Source organism: Kogia breviceps, chromosome 4 (genome assembly GCF_026419965.1).
Source record: "Kogia breviceps isolate mKogBre1 chromosome 4, mKogBre1 haplotype 1, whole genome shotgun sequence".
NCBI lineage: Eukaryota > Metazoa > Chordata > Mammalia > Artiodactyla > Physeteridae > Kogia > Kogia breviceps.
In genome coordinates, this window is record NC_081313.1 from 179,775,513 (window position 1) to 179,794,774 (window position 19,262).

A 19,262-nucleotide genomic window follows, 5' to 3' on the forward strand; every position below is an offset into this window, starting at 1 on the left:
CTGGTTCCTTACGCCGAGGACAATTATTTTGAGAGGCGTCCAGGCGGACCCCCTTTTCTCGGTGAGCCCTATTCCGTAGTAGGGGATACACGTCTGTTTTTTCTTTCCTCTGGTCTGCTCTGAGGTTGCTTCCAGTTTGGGACGGTTATGAATTAAACTGCTGTGGACATTTGTGCACCTGACCTACACCTTCACCTTTCTTGGGTAAATACCTGGGTACGGGTTTTAGCCGTTCTCGGGTGTGACACGGCATCTCGCTGTGGGTTTGCTCTGCTTCCCCCTCTTGACACGTGGTGCTGAGCGTCTTCCCATGTGCTCCTTTGCCATCTGTGCGTCTTTGGTGAAATGTCCGAATCTCTTATCCATTTCTATAGACTCACAGTAAGCACTTGGAAAAGGAAATATTTACATGTTTAAGATACCATTTAAAATAGTCCCATGAGAATATAAAAGCAAAAAAAAAAAAAATAAGTCATAACCATAAACCATAACCATAAAACGTAAACCCTAACAGCAACCATAAAAAAAAAAAAAAAGTCTCAAAGCCATCAAACACCTCGGAATAAGTTGGACAAAAGACGTACAGCTGCTTGACGCTGAAACTCAAAATATTGTTGAGGGAAACAAAAGAAAACGTGAGTGAATGAAGGGATATAATATACCCATGGAGTTGGAAGGTTCACAAGATGTCAGATCTTCCCCAAATGGATCTACAGGGTCAATGCAATCCCAATTAAAATCCCAACAGACCTTTTTTTTTTTTTTTTAGTAGAAACTGACTAAATGATTCTAAAATTTATATTAAAATACAAAGAACCTAGAATAGCCAAGGCAATCTGGAAGAAGAACGATACATTTGGAGGACTTAACACTATTAGGTATTGAGACTTTTTTAGAAAGCCGCAGTAATTAAGGGAGTGTGGTTTTGGCCCAAGGATGGACAGGCAAGTTGACTGATGGAACCAAAGAAACAGACCCACATGTGAACGGTTGCTTGATTCACGCCAAAGGCATCCCTGCACACTGGAGAAGGATTACCTCTCCAGCAAAGGGACCTGTATATGAAAAATACTGAACCTTGATCCCTGGCCCACACCATACACAAACGTTAAATGGATCATCAATCTAAGTGTGAAAGGTAGAATACTAACGCTTTTAGAAAACAACTGCAGGGGAATGTCTTCGGGACCTTGGCACTTGGCAAAGGTATTCTAAATGGGAAGTAAGGAACATTAAACATCAGCAGAAAGACTGGACTTTGCAAAAGTTAAGAACTTAATGTACATCAAAACATACTATTAAGAGAGAGCATAGGCAAACCACAGAGGGGGAGAAGATATTTGAAATATTGACCAACAAAGGACCCATAGTCTTGACAATTAGAAAAAGGACAGACACACCAATAAGAAAAAGACAACCATTTTTTGGTTTAATGGGCAAAAGACACTTCCGTAAAGAGTCAATCCAAATAGTCACAACCGGGCTTCCCTGGTGGCACAGTGGTTGAGAGTCCGCCTGCCGATGCAGGGGACGCGGGTTCGCGCCCCGGTCTGGGAAGATCCCACGTGCCGCGGAGCGGCTGGGCCCGTGAGCCATGGCCGCTGAGCCTGCGCGTCCGGAGCCTGTGCTCCGCAACGGGAGAGGCCACGGCAGTGAGAGGCCCGCGTATCGCAAAAAAACAAAAACAAGAGACAAATAGTCACAACCTTATGAAATGGTATTCAATGTCAATTGTCATGAGAGAAATGCAAATTAAAACCACAACAGAATATGCCCTTTATGCCTATCAGAAGGTCTAAAATTAGACAGTATTTTGTGCTAATGGAACAATTTACACTTCACAAAACTTCGGCCGCATCCACCCAAGATGTTGTTCTGTTTGTACAACAGAAGACGACACGACAAGGACAGACAAGGACCATATACAGAGCTGGGCTGCCAACAGGGAGGAATCTCACCAACGTTGCTAAGCGAATGAAGCCAGAACAAAGAGAGGACGTACCGTAAGCTTAGACGTCTGCGAAATTCAAGAACAGGCAAAGACCTCACCTATAGGCTCTTCACAAAGCTAAACATAGAATTCCCATACGACCTAGCAACTCCACATCCAAATATACACTCCAAAGAACTGAAAGCATTTTCCCCCTCAAACAACAAGAAATCTCGAGATGGGAAATTCAGGGCTGCGGGTACCGGTGCCCCTGTTCTCGGTGGCATTTGTCCTCATGGTTGCAAGGTGGCTTCGGCTCATTCATATATTGCAGCTGTATTCCAGAGGGGTGGGGGAGACGGAAGGACAGAGGCAAAATGCATGTGCCAGCTTTGTCTCTTTTTTTTTTTTAAATGTGGAAAACAATTTCTTTCCCAGAAGCACCCCCCGTGGGGCATCTGCTAACCCAGCGTTGACCCCTCAGCCGTGGGGTGTGTCCGTGAGGGTGATTCGGTGCCAGGCTTGTCCCCAGTTTCCACGAGACATTAGGGAAGCCTGTTGGCAGTGGGAAGTAGGGTTAGCTCAAGACAGGGAGGGGGAGGGGATGAGGGATGAGTAACCTCTCCTGTCACCTTCCTGGGCTTCAGTTTCCTCAACTGTCAAATGCGGCTGCAGAAGCTGTCTGGCCCCAGCAGGAAAGTGAAGAGGAAAGCGTTTGGAAATACCCCAGGGAACATCTGCACCTGCTCTCCTTTGTACATGCGTGTTCACGGCCCCCTCCCTCCCTTTCTTCATGCCCCCACGCAGATGTCAAATCCTCAGATAGCTCCTCCCAGACATCCCTGGCTACAGGTGTAGCTCTTTTCTCTGTAGGTCCCGTATTCTCCTTTCTATCCCTCCACACACGTATCACCCCTGAACCTATGACATAGTCACTCACGCATTTACCTGTATTCGGTGAACCTCCAGCCCCACCTGCCTCACCTCGTATGCGGTCTTAGTGGGTTCAGTGCTGCATCCCCCCGGCACTGAGCCTGTTGGCAATGCGTGGGTGTTACTCAAGGAATATCTGCAAAATCAGTGAACTGAGGAGGCAGGCTGTGGTCCTGGATGTGTCCAGCAGGTGGCAAGGCCTCACCACAGGTCGCCCTTCTAGGCTCATCCAGAAGGTACCTGGATGAAAGCCATCCTAAGATGTAGGACAGGTGTCTTGATCTCCTGGACCAGTGCCAGGGAAATACAACATGCGCTACGTGTCGGTCTAAATCTAGTAGCCAAGTGGATGGAAACAGGTGACGTCAACGTTAACAATATATTTTATTGAACCCAACGTATCCCAAATATCATCTCAAAGTGTCGTCACTATAAAAAGCTATTGGGGGCTTCCCTGGTGGTGCAGTGGTTAAGAACCCGCCTGCCAAGGCAGGGGACGTGGGTTCGAGCCCTGATCCAGGAAGATCCCACATGCCGTGGAGCAACTAAGCCCGTGCGCCACAGCTACTGAAGCCCGTGTGCCTAGAGCCCCTGCTCCACAACAAGAGAAGCCACTGCAATGAGAAGCCCATGCTCTGCAACGAAGAGTAGCCCCCGCTCGCCTCAACTAGAGAAAGCCCAAGCGCAGCAACGAAGGCCCAATGCAGCCAAAAATTAAAAAAAAAAAAAAAAGTAGTCCCTGCTCACCGCAACTAGAGAAAGCTCGTGTACGAGCAACAAAGACCCAATGCGACCGAAAATAAATAATAAATAAATTAATAAATAAAAATCATATTAAAAAGCTACTAGTGAGATTTTTAAAAAATATTTATTTATTTAGTTAGTTAGTTGTGCCGGGTCTTAGTTGCAGCAGGTGGGCTCCTTAGTTGTGGTAATGGGATATTCTGTATTCTTTTTTGTTCCTGAACAGAGGCCTCAATCTGGTATCTATTTTATAACACTCACAGCATAGCTCAGCACGGAATAGCCACGTTGTTTTTCTTTGGCTGCGCCGTGCGTCATGCGGGGACCTTAGTTCCCCGACCAGGGATCGAACCCACACCTCCTGCGTCGGGAGCGCAGCATCTTAACCACCAGACTGCCAAGGAAGTCCCTGGAATAGCCACATTTCAAGACTCAGTAGCGCCAGCTGTAGCGGACAGCGCATTACTGGAAGAAAAGATGGCAGATGAAACCGCAGGCTTGAAGGCTGTCTCTGCTGATACTGGGCCGAGCCAGGGCTCGGAGGGAAAGCTGCTCTGTCTCTCCCTGTGCCCTGCTTCCCCTGTGTGGTAATGTGGATCTGCCTGTAATGCCTGTGTCTCAAACCCAATGTGAAGAGGTCCCTGATGCTATGACCCGCTTTGGTGGATGGTGGGTTCCCCATGGGTGACCTCCCCAAGTCACTGAAATGGATGATAGGATGAACTTGTCTCATGGATGATGATGAAGAGCGCTTAATTTTTTTTTTTTTTTTTTTTTTTGGCCGCGATGAGTGTCTTATGGGATCTTAGTTCCCTGACCAGGGATCAAACCCTCGCCCCCTGAAGTGGAAGGGCGGAGTCCTAACCACTGGACAGCCAGGGAAGTCCCGATGAGCGCTGGAAATAATTAACCCCAGGACCATGGCTCTCTCCGTGTCCTGTTAAGGGATATAACGACTTTCCTCCTTAAAAGGGTAGTTTGAGTTGGGCGTTGTGTTTCTCGTGGCTGCAAACTGCAACCCAACGCTATTGAACATTTTATCGGTCACCGAAAGGAATTGACCCAGAATGATGCATGCGGAGAGGGTTAGAAGAAATCAGGTTTGATAAAAGCTGCTTGGGGGCCTCCCTGGTGGCGCAGCGGTTGAGAGTCCACCTGCCGATGCAGGGGACGCGGGTTCGTGCCCCGGTCCGCGTACCGCAAAAAAAAAAAAAAAAGCTGCTTTGAACCCTATTTATCTGCTGAATGAAAGGATGAAAAGACAACTGATATGGTCATTACCAAAACAATACGTTTCTTAGGCAGAGGGCATTGGATTCCTTTAGTGAATCTCTGCACATCAACTTTGATTTAAAAATCTGACATATTCAATTAACTTTGAATCACTGCATAATTTTACATTTGCCCAAATTTGGAATCACAAGTTTGTTCTTTAAATATGATGAAATAAAATTTATATTTTAAGGCAGGATGAGAAAACTTATAAAATTCTCTCTGTGTCCATTTGGGCCTCCTCCCTCCCTTCCACCTGCATTACACATGAACCAGACCTCCGCAAAGATGGAAACGCCTGCTCAGCTTTAAAGATCAATTTTTTTCTTGCTTCTGACACTATCAATGTAACTTCTTAAAAGAATAGTGTTCTTTCCTAACTTTGTAGAAGGTCATGATGACTTGCTACTCGCTTTGTATGTGCTTACCTAGACTATGTGTCTTTGGTGAACTTTGTATAAAATGTCAGTATGTCATTTTGATGTATGACCTTTTGTCTTGAAAACGTATGTGACCGTGCCTTCAACTTTAACAGCTGGAACAATCCTCAGAGCTTCTGAGAGTCTGTCTCCTGGGTTATAATCCTCAGTTTGGCTCAAATTAAATTCTTTTTTCTTCTTTTTTTTTTTTTTGGTGGTATGCGGGCCTCTCACCGTTGTGGCTTCTCCCGTAGCGGAGCACAGGCTCCGGACGCGCAGGCTCAGCGGCCATGGCTCACGGGCCCAGCCGCTCCGCGGCACGTGGGATCCTCCCGGACTGGGGCACGAACCCGCGTACCCCGCACTGGCAGGCGGACTCCCAACCACTGCGCCACCAGGGAAGCCCCTTTTTTCTTCTTAACTTGATTGTTAATTGAATTTTCATTGCCAACTACATACAAATTCAAAACTTTAATTTGGCAAATGTCACCATACACAGGTAAAAGAACAAAATGAAACAATATTTTCAGCTTATATAGTAGGGAGGATGATATTTATAAAGAGTTTGTTAAAATCAACAAGAAGATGACAATACTCTGCTAAAATATGAAGCATCGGTTGGGGAATTTAGCTAATACATAGAGGAAAAGATATTCAGCCTCACTAATAATCCAGGAATGTGCAATAAAATGACGGCATACCATTTAATTAGCAAAAGCTGTTTACAATTGCAAACCTTAGTGGTAAAGGGATAAGGTTTTTGGTAAATAGTTACAAGCATTTGAGAAAGCAATTTGGTAAAATGTATCACAGGGCCTTAAAATGATGAGTATGTACATATGCAAATGACTCAGCAATTGCATTTCTAGGCATTTATCCTACAGAAAATCAAAATGTGATTTTTTAAAAAATTTTTTATTGGTGTATAGTTGATTTACAATATTGTGTGAGTTTCAGGTGTACAGCAAAGTGAATCAGTTATACATATACATATATCCACTCTTTTTAAGATTCTTTTCCGTTACAGGTTATTACAAGATACTGAGCAGACTTCCCTGTGTTATACAGTAGGTCCTTATTCGTTATCTACTTCATACATAGTAATGTGTACATGTCAATCCCAATCTCTCAATTTATCCCTCCCCCCTTACCCCCTGGTGACCATAAGTTTGTTTTCTACATCTGTAACTCTATTTCTGTTTTGTAGATAAGTTCATGTGTACCCTTTTTTAAGATTCCACATATAAGTGATATCATATGATATTTGTCTTTCCAAAATGTGGTTTATACACTATTGGCCCAAGTGTGCAAAAATGCGTATACAATCACTGTCTCCCTCCCCTCCGCTTGCCATGAATTTCTAGTCTTCAGTTCTAATTCCCTCCTACGAGTGCACTGCTGGTGAAGTGACTGCTTAAGCATGCAAATCTGATGATGCAGTTGTTTGAAATTGATCCTATGCGTTTCTGCGTAGAGTTCACACTCTTTAGCCTAGCAGGCAATGCATTTTATCTACTTGAAATCCTCCAAGCTTGCAATGCTCCTGGCTCATTCACTCCCCTGTGCCCTGGCACGTGTTTTTCTCTGACTCGAGTCTCCCTCTCTGTTCATAAGGGTGTCACTGGGAAACAGATGGCACCCTTCAAGAGAGTGATGGAAGAACGTTCCCTGAGAGGACTATGTGGGCACATTTAAAGAAAGCCAACAAAGGATTCTGTGGCGTTCTGCAGTGGGCAAGAGTGGGAGTGGTTACTACCTTTGACCTGAAGGGGGAAAAGAGGGACTAAATCATGGAACCCAGCAAGAGCTCAACATGACAGCAGCTGAAGCTTTCACTAGACCAAGAGCCATGGCCAAACCATGACCCAGCATGGAGGGAGACAGGAAGACATATCTCTTAATTATTTCCACTCCTTGCTGATCTTGTGCTGCTGTGCCCAGTTGGTCAAAGCCAAATGGAAGTCAGGAGGCAAATGACCTTGGTTGGTGTGATCCAGAGAAGTCAGTTTCCCAGGGTAGAGGGTGGGGCAGAAACATGTGTACGGCGGGTCTGGCGGGGCAAAAGTTTTCTACTTGGCTTCAAAAACTCAGCTCAGGGGGCTTCCCTGGTGGCGCAGTGGTTGGGAGTCCGCCTGCCGATGCAGGGGACGCGGGTTCGTGCCCCAGTCCGAGAGGATCCCATGTGCCGCGGAGCGGCTGGGCCCGTGACCCATGGCCGCTGAGCCTGCGCGTCCAGAGCACAGGCTCCGCAACGGGAGAGGCCACAGCAGTGAGAGGCCCGCGTACCACACACACACACACACACACACACATACACACACACAAAAACAAAACCTCAGCTCAAACTACATCTCCTTTGGGAATCATTCCCAGATCTTTCAAGACTGTCAAGTTCAAGTTTCTTGTGCAAGCTTCTTCTCATCCAGCCTTCTGCAAGGTGGTGAAAGAATTTGTTTATTTGCCATGCTTCATTCATTAGACTATAAAATTTCAAAGACCGTGTGATGTAGTGGAAAGAGGAGATTTTGAATTCTATAGACTCAGAATTAATTCTGCACTCTGCCGCTTACAAAGGCTTTGCTTTTAGACGTACTTCCAATTCTTCATGGTAGTACTCACCCCATAGGGCTGTTGTGAGGAGTAGACAGCAAAAGTGTCTTTAAAATAACTCACGTGACTGAGGAGATTCTCAGCGAGTGGAAGTGTATTGGATACGTTATATTGATGGCTGGGCATAAATTTGGCATTAACCTTCCTATGTTTGGAGAAAGTCAAATCTTACAAAGCCAGTCTGACTGGGAATCTCCCCATGTGGGTGAGTGGTGCAGTCAGAACAGCAGACAGGCTTCCCCTCCTGAGGGGTTTTCATGAACCCAGGACCACAGCCCTAGCTGCACACAGAGTGGGGAACCAGAACAAGAGAAGTTCTGACAATAAAAATGTCTTATTAGCAGCAGGTGAAGTATCCATGGATCACAAGGATAATGATAGTGGCTCTTTTTTTTTGGCGGGGGGTGGGGTACGCGGGCCTCTCACCGCTGTGGCCTCTCCCGTTGCGGAGCACAGGCTCCGGATGCGCAGGCTCAGCGGCCACGGCTCACGGGCCCAGCCGCTCCGCGGCACGTGGGATCCTCCCGGACCGGGGCACGAACCCGTGTCCCCTGCATTGGCAGGCAGACTCCCAACCACTGCGCCACCAGGGAAGCCCGTTGATAGTGGCTCTTAATCTTTGCACCTAGAATGATATTTCATTGAGTTCAAAAATACTTTCTAATTTCTGTTTTTGTGTCTTCTTTGGCTCATGGTTTATTTGGATGTATGTTATTTAGTTTCCAAATGTTTGTGGGTTTTCCAGAGATCTTTTTGTTATTGGTTTTAAATTTAATTCCTTTGTGATCAGAAAACATCTTGTGTAACTTGGATTCTTCTGAAGGTATTGAGATTTGTTTCATGGTCCAGAATAGTCTATCTCTGCTCTATGCACCGGCGGGAGGAATGTGTATTCTGCTGTTGTTGGGTCTAGTGTTCTATACGTATCAGTCAGGCCAAAGTGGTTGGTAGTGTTTTCCAAGTCTATATCTTTGCTGATGTTCTGCCTACTTGTCCTATTAATTATTGAGAGAAGGGTGTGCTGGTTACTTTTTTGTGTCTCCTTGGCTAGGTTATGGTACCCAGTTGCTAGGTCAAACATCAGTCTAGATGTTGCTGAGGCCATTTTTAGATGTGATTAACATTTAAGTAAGTTGACTTTGAGTGAAGCTGATTGCCCTCCATAACGTGGTCAGGCCTCATCCAATCGGCTAAAGGACTTGAGGAGAAAACAGGCTGAGGTCCTCGAAGGAAGAAGGAACTCTGCCTCCAGACTGCCTTTCGGTCTTCATCTGCAACATCGACGTTTTCCTGGGTCTCCAGGCTGCCTACCTGCCCTGAAGACTTGCCAGCTCCCAAATCACGTGGGCCAATTCCTTAAAATCAATCCCTCTCTATATCTCTGGAAACCTTGACTGATGCAAGGAGTACTGAAATATTCTCCAACTATAATTGTGGATTTATCAATTTCTCCATGCAGTTCTATCCATTTTTGCTTCATGTATTTTGAAGCTCTGTTATTAGGTGCATAAATGTTTTGGATTGTTATGTCTTCTTGATTAATTCGAACCTTTTAACATTATGAAGTGACATTTATCCCTCGGAACATTCCTTGCTCTTAAATTGACTTTGATAATAATATAGCCAATTCTATGTTCTTTATTTTCTTTCGGAATTTTTTTTTGGGGGGGCCACACCCCTTGGCTTGTGGGAATCTTAGTTCCCTGACCAGGGATTGAACCCGGACCCTCAGCAGTGAGAGCGTGGAATCCTAACCACTGAACCACCAGGGAAGTCCCCAAATCTACCTTCTTTTGACTAGTATTGACATGCTATATCTTTCCATTTCCTGTATTTGGTCTTCATACTTAAAGCACATTTCTTGAAGCCAGCATATTCTTGGGTAAACTTTTTTCTCTGACAATCTGTGACTTTTTTTTTTTTTTTGGCTGTGCCACCACACAGTAAGTGGGATCTTAGTTTCCCACCAACCAGTTATCAAACCCAGGCCCTTGGCAGTGAGAGCATAGAGTTGTAACCACTGGGCAGCCAGGGAATCCCAACAATCTCTGATTTTTAATTGAGGTATTTATACCAGTAACATTTAATGTGATTTTTACCTTTTTTTTCTGTCTAAATTTTTATTTTAAATTTAATGTTATTTTTAATGGTTATATTTGAGTCTATCATCTTGCTATTTATATGCTACTCACTCCATCTTACCCTTTTCTCTCTTTTCCTGCCTTCTTTTGGAGTAATTGAGTATTTTATTTATTTATTTATTTATTTATTTATTTATTTGGTTGTGCCTGGTCTTAGTTGTGGCTTGATGGCTCCTTAGTTGTGGCATGCAAACTCTTAGTTGTAGCATGCATGTGGGTCAGTTCCCTGACCAGGGATTGAACCCATGTCCCCTGCATTGGCAGGCAGATTTTTTTTTTTTTTTGGCAGGTGGATTCCTAATCACTGCACCACCAGGGAAGTCCCTGTAACTGTGTTTTGACATTTTGTTTGTTAGCTACTTTAGGACTTAGAGTACACGTCTAACTTGTTACAGTCTATCTTCACTTGATATTATAGGATTTTATGTGTAGTATAACAACCTCATAATAGTGTTATACATTTCCATTTCTCCCCTTCCTGCCTTTAGGCTATTTTTGTCATGATTTTACTTTTCCATTTGTTATAATCCCCTCAATACACTGCTATGATTTTTGATTAAGCAAGGCTGAGAGCTGAGGGCCATTGGTCAGCCGCATTCCCAGCTGCAGGAGGAATATGTCCTTCAGTCCTGAAGGAGGTTTCTGAGCAACATATCTTCTGTCTCATGGACTAAGACTTTTAATTGAGGTATTTATACCAGTAAAGTCAGTCTGAAAAAGCTGGGTTGGAAAATTGTTCAACACATCATCTTAGACCATTGGGGATGCTCTAACAATGACCATGGACTGGGTGGCTTAACCACCAATTTGCTTTTCACAGTTCTGGAGGCTGGAAGTCTGAGGTCAGGGTGCCACCATGGTCAAGTTCTGATGAGGAACCTCCTCCAGGTTTCAAACAGCTGACTTCTCCTGTATCCTCACGTGGTAGAAGGGGAGAGGGAGCTTTCTGGGGTCCCTTTATAAAGGCGTTAATCTCACTAGTGAGGGCTCTACCCTCATGACCAAATCACCTCCCAAAGGCGCTGCCTCCTAACCTATCACATTGGGGATTTGATTTCAACTTACAAATTTTGTGGGGGGTCACAGACATTCAGTCCATCACACACATCATGTTTATTATGGAGTTGGCTTGGGCCATATGTCACACAAATCATACAAACATCAGAGTCTTCTAACCTGATGTTTACTCTATCTAAACCAAAGCTTGAAACAAGTAAAACGTAACTTTAGAGAAAGGATCCTAATCCATTTTGCCCAAGAACCTGTTGATCATATGGCAAAGTCACAATCAGAACGTTTATAATTATATAGCACAAACACCATCAAGTGCCAGTGGTCATCAGTTGTCACGGAGGAAGCATTGTCAACTTCTCTGCATTTTCTGGGTACTTCATTTTTTCTCTAACATAAAACATGCTGTAGGGACTTCCCTGGTGGCGCAGTGGTTAAGAATCCGCCTGCCGATGCAGAGGACACGGGTTCAAGCCCTGGCCTGGGAAGATCCCACGTGCTGCGGAGCAACTAAGCCCGTGCGCCACAACTACTGAGCCTGTGCTCTAGAGCCCGCGAGCCACAACTATTGAAGCTCGCGAGCTCTAGGGCCCGTGCTCTGCAACAAGAGAAGCCACCGCAATGAGAAGCCCACACACCGCAACGAAGAGTAGCCCCCGCTCACCGCAACTAGAGAAAGCCCGCGCGCAGCAACGAAGAACAAATGCAGCCAGCCCCCCAAAAAACAACAAAAACATGCTGTAGAGGAGAGGACTTGGGATATTGCAGAGACAGCATTATATAGAGAGAAAAAGAGTGAGAGAAGTAGTATCAGGGAAGAGAGATAACACATTATGGCTTGGTCCAATAGTAACAATAATAATAATTTAAATACATAAAAATATTTATATAATTTATTAATAAATAGCTATTGTTTTATCATTGGATGATAACATTTACTATATTATATCATATGTAATTTAATTATATATTATATTGTTTTAATATATTACCAACCTATACTATATTAATTATGGTAGTTTTATTATTTAACAGATTATTAACATAAATCAAAATTATTACTAATAAATACACATTATCATTAAAACAATTTTACTAGTTATATAATGGATTATACACTTATTAATGTGTTAATAAATAATACTGGTTATTATTATTGTTTTATTGGCAAAGCTATGTTTTGGGCGTGGCGCTGAATATACCGTATTTCCTCGCTTATTTAAGAAAAGGCCACTCAGGCACCTGAGCTTCTCAGGGAGCGCGCGTGTGCGCCTGGGGCCGGAGGAAGTGCTCAGCGGCAGGAGGCATCTCAGTCCTGCGGAGACACCGCCCGCCCTCAGAGAGCGCTGTGACTCAACTCGCTGCCCCCGGAGGGACGGGGACCCTGGGTCGCGCCCGGAGCCTTCTGGGACTTGTAGTTCACGGCCTCGTGGCGCGCAGGCGCACTGCCGAGTCCGTTCTGGGCGCGCGTCCGGGGGCGACTGCAGCGGCGTGAGTTAACTGGGGCGCCGACGGGGGGCGCGGGCGGGCGGGGTGCTGACGGGTTCCCGGGGCGCGCTGCACCGAGGGCCACCGCCGCGGCGGGACCCGGGCAGGACCCGGCGGCGCCGGAGCGCTCCCGCACACCTGGGGCCGCAGCACCCGGGCAGCGCTTGTCCGGGCCGCGCAGTCGCGCTGGGATGCAGACCCCGAGCCTGGCCCCCGCTCCTGTGCGGATAGTTAGGCGGGCGGGGGTTTGGACGGGGTGTGGGGCGGGGTCCCGGGTGGGAGGGGTGGCCTGGGGTGTTCCCCTTGGGTTTGCTCCACCCGTCACTCTGCAGGCGGCAAAAGAGAGGCAGAGAGGTCGAGCAGCTTGCCCCAGGCCGCCCAGCACCCAGAATGGCAAAGTCCGAGCTCTGCCCTTTGGAAGTGCCCCTGGATGACAGGTCCGTGGGTCAAACTCTGTCGTAAAGTAAATGGAGTTTCCAGAGGCCGAACGTTACAGGGAAACGAGGTAAACCGAACGCCCGGAATCCGGGGTGTAGACTCATTGGGCACTTGGGCTAACCCACGGGTTCCCACCTGGGGTGGTTCTTCCCCCCGGCGGACACGGGGCGGTGTCTGGGGACATCTGTGGTTATCATGACTGGGGGGCCTCCTGACATTGAGTGGGTGGGGGCCAGGAATGCTGCTCAACACCCTACAGCGCCCAGGATGGACCCTTAGAGAACGATCCAGACCCAGGTCGCCCGTGCCAAGGGGTCTTACACCTTAGCATTGTGATTCTAGTGATAAGGTATCAAGAGTCCACTCCATTGATTCCTGACACAACTGCCCAGGAATGAGCTGACCATTCTGCCAGTGTCCCAGCAACAAGCTCACCGACCTCTCCCCTTCCCTGGGGTTGATTGCACTTTTCCCTGCCAGGAAGTCCTCATCAGCCCTTTCTTGTGGAGAAAGGATGAGTTTCAGTGGTTTGAAAACTGAAAGGGAAAACCCTCAACCAGGTGCCACAGGCCTGGGTGAATGAGGGTCCAACGGGATCACTGACATCAACCACGAGGGAAGGAGGGTCCTACGAACCACCCAAGGGTGGGAGAGGATTGGTCTGGAAGACCTAGGAAAGGACAGGGGGTCCTGGACCCATTGCCATCAGCTGCAATTTAAAGTCCCAAGAGCAGAGAGATCAGGGTGTCACAGGGCTCTGCTCCCTCTGAAGACTCCAGGGGAGGGTCCTTCCTGCCTCTTCAGCCTCTGGTGGTGGCCGTCATACATCACTCCAATCTCTGCCTCTGTAGTCACGTGGCCTTCTCCCTGTGTGTCTGTCTCTCTTTTAAAGACACCAGTCATATCGCATTAGGACACTTTCTGCCCCAGTATGACCTCATCTTAACTAATTACATCTGCAAAGAGCCTGTTTGCAAATAAGTTCCCATTCACAGCTACTGGGGGTCAGGACTGGAGTGTATCTTTTAGGGGACGTGATTCAGCCCATGACAGTCTTAGCAGCAGATGTTCCTCCTGGGTAAAGTATTCTGTGTCCTCGAGGTGCATCTGGCGCAGTTTGGGGGCATGGCTCGGCACAGCATTGTGCACCCACAGTCCCCACCACCCACGTGGAATGAGTCAGAGCCAGCTCTCAGGAAGAGAATTTGCATGAGATCCCCTCTGGTCCCTCATCTCGGAAGCTCAGCGAAAGCTGCGGTCATTTTTAGATTTTTTAACTTTTCTATTTTATCTCGATTTTATTTCGAGAAGCTGACTGCACATCACGTTTTCCTTGATACTTTTCATAATTCCAGGTCCTTGCTGCTGGAGGTAACTGTGATATCGTTTGGTGTCTATCCTTGCTGACTTTTTGCTGTATATTTACACGTGTGTGTGTGTGTGTGTGTGTGTGTGTGTGTGTGTGTGTGTGTGTGTAGTTAGATTATGTCTAACTCTGGAGCATTCCTTCACCCCAAAAAGAAACCCCGTCCCCATCAACAGCCATTCCCCTCCGCCTCCCCAGCCCCTGACAACCAGGAACCCACTCCCTGTGTCTGTGGATTGGCCTGTTCTGGACGTTTCCCATCAATGGAATCACACACTGTGTGTCCTTCTGTGTCTGGCTTCTCTCACAGAGCGTCGTGTTCTCAAGGTCCATGCACGGTGTAGCGAGTGTCAGTGCTTCACTCCTCCTTATGGCCGAATAATCTTTCATTGTGTGGATGTGCCTTATGGCGATTATCCGTTCCTCACTTGATGGACATTTGGGTTGTTTCCACCTTTCACCTGTTCTGGGTTATGCTGCTGTGAACATGGGTGTACAGGTTTTTGTGTGGATGTGTTTTACTTTTCTTTTCTTTTGAGTAGATACCTAGGAGTGGAACTGGGTCTTATGGCAACTCTAACCATTTGAGGAACTGCCAGACTGTTTTTCACAGTGGCTGCACCATTTTACATTCTCACTAGCAATGGGTGAGGGTGCCCCGTCCTTGGCAACACTCATTATTGTCTTTCTTTTGAAGTTTTTTGTTGTTGTTTTAGACAAAGGGGTAATGTGCTATTAAAATTTTTTTATAGTGCAGTTTTATTTCTTTGTGCGTGAGCTCTTTACATTTTCTTATTACACCTCTCTTTGTATGTATGTATGTATGTATGTATGTATTTATTTTTATTGGAGTCTAGTTGCTTTACTTGTCTTTTTTTTTTTTTTTTTTTTTTCCTGTATGCCGGCCTCACTGTCGTGGCCTCTCCCGTTGCGGAGCACAGGCTCCGGACGCGCAGGCTCAGCGGCCACGGCTCACGGGCCCAGCCGCTCCGCGGCACGTGGGATCTTCCCAGACCGGGGCACGAACCCATGTCCCCTGCATCGGCAGGCGGACTCTCAACCACTGCGCCACCAGGGAAGCCCACTTGTCTGTCTTTTTGATCCTAAGCATCCTGGTGGGGAGATGAGATGCTATCTCAATGTGGGTTTGATTTGCATTTCGCTGGTGACTGGTGACCATGAGCATCTTTTCATGTGCTTTTTAGCCATTTGTATGTTGTCTTTAGAGAAGTGTCAATTGTGGGATCCTAGTTCCCTGACCAGGGATCAAACTCAGGCCCTTGCAGTGAGAGCGCGAGCGCGGAGTCCTAACCACCGGACCGCCAGGGAATTCCCTTCTTTTTTTTAATTTTTATTTTCATTTTTTTTGGAAGTGTCTATTGCCAGGGTGGTACGGAGAGTTCCCATGTACCTTCACACAGCTTCCCCTTGGGCAGTGTTCTTAACCTTTTTAAAAAATTATCAGGGCTTCCCCGGTGGCGCAGCGGTTGAGAGTCCGCCTGCCGATGCAGGGGACACGGGTTCGTGCCCCAATCCGGGAGGATCCCACATGCCGCGGAGCAGCTGGGCCCGTGAGCCTTGGCCACTGAGTCTGTGCGTCCGGAGCCTGTGCTCTGCCACGGGAGAGGCCACAGCAGTGAGAGGCCCGCGTACTGCAAAAAAAAAAAAAAAAAAAAAAAAAAATTATCAGCCCCTTTTTAGGCATTTTTTTCCCTAATCAACCTTTCCCATGAAATTCTTTTTTGGTGGGGGGAGACTTCTATTGTTTAAAACTTTAAATTTTTAACAAATTACAGACTCATAAGAGGTTGCAAAGACAGGGCAGAGTCCCATGTAGCTACTGCCCAGCCTTTCCCTCGGTGGCAGCTCATATAACTATAGAAACAGAGGGCAGGACTTCTCGCCGAAGTCACTTAGCAGGGTTTTTGCCAAAACTGTGCAATGCAGAGACAAACTCGGGAGCCCAAAGGTCGAAGCCTAGTTGGGACGAGAGATCAGAGGGGCCTAACGTTTGGTCAAGGACAGAGTCCTGTCACTGTGGAGAATTCCAGAATCAGCACAGCCCAGATCCACCTGGAGCTCTCCCACTGGAAGGCAGGGGCTCCCCTGGGTATGTGGGGGAGCTCAGAGTTCCCCAGGGCATTCAGGGCCACGTGCTCCTGCTTCATCGTAAGGTGGGGCGGGGCCATCTACATCCTTCCTGCTACAGCACAGAAGCAGTTTGGGCGAAGAAAGAAGGGCGGAGAGGGATTCGGCTGTTGGGAGGGAGAGGTGAATCTGATTGGTGCAGAGCCTGGGGACGGAGGGTCTGAACTGAGCCTTCCAAAGCGTGGGCCTGGGAGTTCCTACTGGGTTGAATCGTGTCCCGCGCCCCCAAATTCACGTCTACCCAGAAACTCAGAATGTGACCTTTTTTGGAAAGAGTCTTTGTACATGTCATTAGTTAAGATGAGGTCATCCTGGAGTGGGGTGGGTGGAGGGGGGGAACCTAAGCCAGTGGCTGGTGTCCTTATAAGAAGAGGAGAGAGCCGCACAGAGACAGACAGAAGAAGGGGAGGCAGAGACTGGAGTGATGGGGCCACAAGTCAAGGATGCCTGGAGCCCCCAGAAGCTGGAAGGGGCAGGAAGGACCCTGCCCTGGAGCCTTCAGAGGGGGCGTGGCTCTGCCACACCTGAATCCCAGGCTTCTGGCCTCCAGAACTGAGAGAAAATAAATTTCTGATGTTTTAAGCCCCCCACTGTATGGTCATTTGTTAACAGCCGCCCCAGGATGCTAATACACAGCGCTTCGCAGTAGAACTTGTGTGCTTCCAAGACCTTCTGTATCTTCATCCAGAAAATGGAGCCATTAAGGCCCCTGGCCTGTCCCGGCTTCCATGACCATCCTCTGTGGTGGAGGGGATTCTGGGGTCTGGGGACAGGCTGGGTCTGGCTTTCACTCTGCCTTTGCCCTCCCGCAGCCCTTTCTGCCTCGGAAGCTGCTTTTGCCCAGGAGGGTGGAGAGGATGGCTGCTGGGTGCCTGCTCCCCTGGCCCCAGTGGGGTTTTCCTCTTCCCCCGAAAGGCACCCAGTATGTCCAGAGGGAACACACCTGTCAGAAGCGGAGGGCCCTTGCTTTGTGGGAAAGGCGGGAGAATTCACCATGGGCGTCTGGGCCCAGGCACTCAGGCTCCTCCTAAGTGTAGGGAGAGGCACACTGTATCCCCAGAGGAGGGCTCTGCTTCCTTCCCAGGGTCTGGAGCATCTCTGCACCACCTGAAGACCCTGCAGTTTCCCCCATAGGGCAGGGAGGGCCCTCCCCCCAAGGTGCCATCCTCTTTAAAACATTTATATATATATATATATGTTTTTAAAATATATTTATTTTATTTATTTATTTTTGGCTGTGTTGGGTCTTCGTTGCTGCGCGCGGGCTTTCTCTAGTTGCGGCGAGCGGGGGCTACTCTTCGTTGCGGTGCCCGGGCTTCTCATTGATCTGGCTTCTGTTTGTTGGGGAGCACGGGCTCTAGGCGCACGGGCTTCAGTAGTTGTGGCACGTGGGCTCAGTAGTTGTGGCTTGAGGGCTCTAGAGCGCAGGCTCAGTAGTGGTGGCACATGGGCTTAGTTGCTCTGCAGCATGTGGGATCTTCCCTGACCAGGGCTCGAACCCGTGTCCCCTGCACTGGCAGGTGGATTCTTAACCACTGCGACACCAGGGACGTCCAAAACATTTATATTTTTAAAAGTTGTGGTGAAATACACATAACATTAAATTTATCATATTAACCATTTTTCCTCTTTCAAAAAAAATTTTATTGTGGTTAAATACATATAAAGTTTACCATTTTAACCATTTTTAAGTGCACAGCTCAGTGGCTTTAAGTACATTCATACTGTCGTGCAGCCATCCCCACCATCCGTCTCCAGAACTTTCTCATCTTCCCAAACTGAAACTCTGTTCCCATGAAACACTGACTCCCCAGCCCCTGGCCCCCACCATCTACTTCCTGTCTCTGTGGATGTGACTCCTCTAGGGACCTCCTGTGAGTGGAATCAGACAGTATTTGTCCTTCTGTGTCTGGCTTATTTCACTGAGCATAATTATTCTCCACATCAGAAAAACAGGGCTGATCCACAGTTCGGTTTCAGGTCCCCTAGGGAAACAAGCCCTTTCTCGTGGACATTTGTAAGTCTCCCAGATGGTCCCCGCAGCATCCGTGAGATTCTCATAGTTAGAAACCTTGGTCAGGTGTCCTGGATCTGCTCTGGTCCTTGAGTCGAAGTCCTGGTTTTTGCGCCTGGACCCGCTCTTAGGTCAGCCTGGCTGAAACAGCCCACATGGACACGGTCAGGTTTCAGCCCAGAGCTTTGCAAAAAGCAAAGAAGTTGTGTCCCACTAAGATTTTTTTCCCACCTTTACCTGATTGGAATGATCTCTTTGTTATGAAATTATAATAATATATTTATATCATTTATTATAATAATCAGAATAATGGATTATAATAATACTATAATGCTTATAATTATTATAATATAAATATATTATTGTATTTAATAAATGCAAACCAATATTTTACACTAATTTTTTTTTTTTTTTTTTTTTTTTTTGCGGTACGCGGGCCTCTCACTGTTGTGGCCTCTCCCGTTGCGGAGCACAGGCTCCGGACGCGCAGGCCCAGTGGCCATGGCTCACGGGCCCAGCCGCTCCGCGGCACGTGGGATCCTCCCGGACCGGGGCACGAACCCGTGTCCCCTGCATCGGCAGGCAGACTCTCAACCACTGCGCCACCAGGGAAGCCCTACACTAATTTTTTATTCTGCATCCGATGTTAAGAGCTATTGACATTTTTTTCCTTGCAAATTCACTCAACCCTTGCAGTGATTCAGCAATTGAGGGGTTAACATTAAAGCCGCCAGCTGGAATGCAGGGG